Source organism: Lepeophtheirus salmonis, chromosome 14 (assembly GCF_016086655.4).
Source record: "Lepeophtheirus salmonis chromosome 14, UVic_Lsal_1.4, whole genome shotgun sequence".
NCBI lineage: Eukaryota > Metazoa > Arthropoda > Copepoda > Siphonostomatoida > Caligidae > Lepeophtheirus > Lepeophtheirus salmonis.
The window spans coordinates 29,643,154-29,646,974 of record NC_052144.2 but is presented as its reverse complement, the minus strand read 5'-3'; the positions used below and the strand labels follow the sequence as shown (position 1 = coordinate 29,646,974).

At 33.4% G+C, this 3,821-nt stretch overlaps 1 pseudogene; it reads left to right on the top strand.

The window, feature by feature from the left end:
• The first annotated feature begins 971 nt into the window (after positions 1-971).
• Positions 972-3,056, top strand: LOC121129268 (zinc finger MYM-type protein 6-like; annotated as a pseudogene).
• Positions 3,057-3,821: the final 765 nt, after the last annotated feature.

Sequence of the window (3,821 nt, the reverse complement as noted above, 5' to 3'; positions counted from 1 at the left end):
TGTAGGCGCCCAGCTGTTTTGAGTGTGCGAATCGAAAATCATCAATCATGTTCAATTGTAATTTTCTCAACTTTGACATAAGGTAGAGGCCTCAGCCTTGTTTTGTAACTTATTGTTTATGCTTTAATGTATCGGAATATGAGTTTATTTCAATCTCCCAACCTTCATTAATCATTGAATTAGTAAGAGTTCATATTTCAATGGACCACCCGGTACAGCGTGTGGAAATCTATCAGTGCCAAAACCTAAAGACTTAAAATGTATGCTCAGTTACATTAGGGAAGATGACAGACGCTAATTAGAAGCTCTTTTTTCAAAAAAATTTATAACTTTTTATAAAGTGCGATAAATTGTCTTTATTTTAAACCAGCACTTCCCAAAGTGGGCGATACCGCCCCCTTGAGGGTGGTGCTTTGATCTATGGGGGCGGTAACGGGAAAAGGGGTGAATGGGGGACGGTAGAGCAAAAAAAACAACGGTGATTACACATTATTACATAAAACAAACAAATTGATCTACAAAAATAAAGAAATATGACTACAAAATAGCAGGAATGAATATCTTGAATATTATCCGGTTAATACGATGAAAATACGTTATATCGAGATTGTACAAATGTACTTCATTATTGGCGCCTATATATTTTGCTCTATACTCAGTTTACTCTTACTCTCAAATGCAAACAGACTACTTAGAATAAATACTTATAATTTTGTTAAAAACGTGAAACTACGGAAAAGTAAGATCCAAAAAGTACAACCCAAATTCCACATTCTAAAACTTCAAGCAAGGACTTCAAGGAGGTCAAGTAATTATAAAACTTTATGAAGAATTCTTTTTTGCATCAATTAGCTTTTATTTCTTTAACTATTTGGACCATTGACAAATCTTGATCTACATTTCTGCTGTTAAACACTTGGTTGTAGTTGAGAAAAGTTAGACAAGAAAATACAGTTACAATATTAACCAGTTAACCAACCCAGTAGGGAGTTATTTTTTTTCTTCCTTTTTGGATATTGTTTTGCTCAATACTAAACTGCCATCAAAAATAACTTGTCTCTATATATTTATTTCTCAATTATTTGAACCATAAGACCTTGAGATTTATCCATCTTCTTACTGCAGCAACATTTCAAACTCACATAACTTACTCATTTGAAAATTCCCGAAGCGATGTTTCCGTAAAAACTTTCTAAATTTTTTCACCCATTTCCAACCCTAAATGACAATAGTTATAGTCGTATCTTATATATTTTTCCAGAATAAAGAATGGCAACCCATCAACAAGCAAAAAAGAAGTGTAGGCAGTATAGTGTAGAATATTTGAAATATGGATTTTTATCAGCACCACTGAATCAACATCAACCTATGTGTCTGCTGTGTGAGAAAGTGTTTTCAAACGAAGCCATGAAACCCTCCAGACTTTCGGAACATTTGAGAACAATGCACTCTGATAAAACAGAAAAAAATATAGCATATTTCCAGTCGCTTCGAGAAAAATTCAAGGCACAAAAAACTATTAAAAATATGTTTTCGAGCACTTCAGAACAATCCACTGACGGTTTGCGTGCTTCATACAACATATCTTTGATGATTGCTAGATCTGGTAAGCCTCACACAATTGGGGAGGAGCTTATTCTGCCTGCAGTAAGAGAGGTTCTGTACACTGTTGTACATAAGTCCCTGGACCAAATTATGAAATCTATATCTCTCAGTAATAATTCAGTTCAAAGAAGAATAGATGAAATGGCTGAAAACGTAGAAGATAAATTGTGCAACATTCTTGCCGCAACCGAATTTAGTTTGCAATTAGATGAGTCCACTTTACCAGGAAATGAATCCTTGCTTCTTGCTTATGTTCGTTTCGTCAAAGATGAAAAATTGGTACAAGAACTGTTATTTGCTAGACAACTTATAACAATCACTAAAGGAGAGTCGGTATTTGATATCGTTGATAATTTTTTCAAAGAGAAAAAAATCCCACTTACTAATATTCTGGCGTGTGCAACAGATGGTGCACCATCCATGATAGGTCGTTATCGTGGCTTCATCAGTTTCTTGAAGAAAGATATACCTGGTGTACTTACAGTGCACTGTGTAATTCACAGGCAGCATCTGGTAGCAAAACACCATAGTGGTCGACTTCACAAATCAATTAATACTGTTATCACATCAGTAAATAAGATCAAGGCACATTCCCTTAATTCCAGACTGTTTAGACAGCTTTGCATTGATAATGTTGAAGAGTTTGATCGTTTATTGCTACACACATAAGTTAGATGGCTATCAAAGGAAACTGCCTCAAACAATTCTATTCTTTGTTTGATACAGTTGTTGAATTTTTCCAAGAATCTAATATTGGGCTATGTCATGATTTAAAAAAATCAAGAATGATATTGCCTAATTGTTAGATATATTCCTAAAATTCAATGAAATTAATTTGCAATTGCAAGGAAATGATGCCAATCTTATAAAAGTCAAATCTGTTATCTCCACTTTCCTGTCTAAGTGTAAATTATTCAAACGAAATTTAGCACGTCATGAACTTTACCAATTTCCATGCCTTTGTGAATTGGATAAAGAAAAGAAAATATCTGATGATGACCTTCAAGTGTATTGTGCTCATATAGAAGAGTTGCAAAGAGACATGACTGAAAGATATCAGGATATATTAGGGCTAAAAATACCAAACTGGGTTATCAATCCATTACTAGAAGTCAGTAGTGAGGTAATAAGAGAGGTAGAAGAAGAATTAGTTTCAATCAAAAACGACATTGAGCTAAGTCCAAAGTTCAAGATATCCTATCAAGATTTTTGGCTACAAAAAAATATCTGACCTCTATCCAGTATTATGGAACAAGGTCAAGATATATTTGATTGCTTTTCCAACGTCATATCTGGTAGAACGGGCCTTCAGTGTAGTTACTATGCTTCTTTCCAAACAAAGGAACAAACTTAGAATTACCGAACGTGGGGATCTACATCTTCTTCTTAGTAAGTTTCAACCTGATGTGGATAAACTAATATCCTTACACCAAGTACACCCATCCCATTAGAAGGAATTGTGAAAAACTATTTTTTTTTTTTTTTTTAAATATATTTGGTGTTTGATTCATAAATTTGTTGTTTTAATTTTTGAAGAAAAGGTTATATGTGCAGGGGCGTCCGCAGGGGGGTAGCTGAAGCGGAAAATCGGGGAATTAAAAAAAAAAAATCAGTAATAAGAATGTCTATGGGAAGGGGGCGCTACAAGTTTATTTGGAAGCCAAGGGGGCGCCAGTATGAAAAAGTTTGGGAAACCCTGTTTTAAACTACCATTTGGCTGCTGTTGGTTTTTATAAAAGGCATAAATTATGAAATAAAGCGACAATATAATAAATAGGTAATACAAAATATGATAGCAAAATTTGAAACTCCTAGCTTCAATATTGGCGCAAATATAGTCACCCAAATATTGAAAACTAGGTCAACGTTATAACAAACCTAAATTTTATATCCGACCCCCCCCCCTAAGGAAATTAGTATTCCAAATAATTTTCGTCTCTTCCAATATTTGATTTGGGGCTTTTTTTGTCCTCAAAATGGGTCACAAATCTTAAAAACCAAACAAGTTTGGTAAGTACATCAACTAGTCATTAATAAAATTAAATGTTTTCTTATTACTAAAACAATGATTAGACAAATTGCTGAACAAAACTTATGTGATTATAAACTCTTATTCCAGAAATTATTTGTATTTTTTATTAATTCTAAACTTGAAAAGAATTATCAATCAATAAAATATTTTTGTCTGTTTTCATTAATTTCACAACCTTTTACAT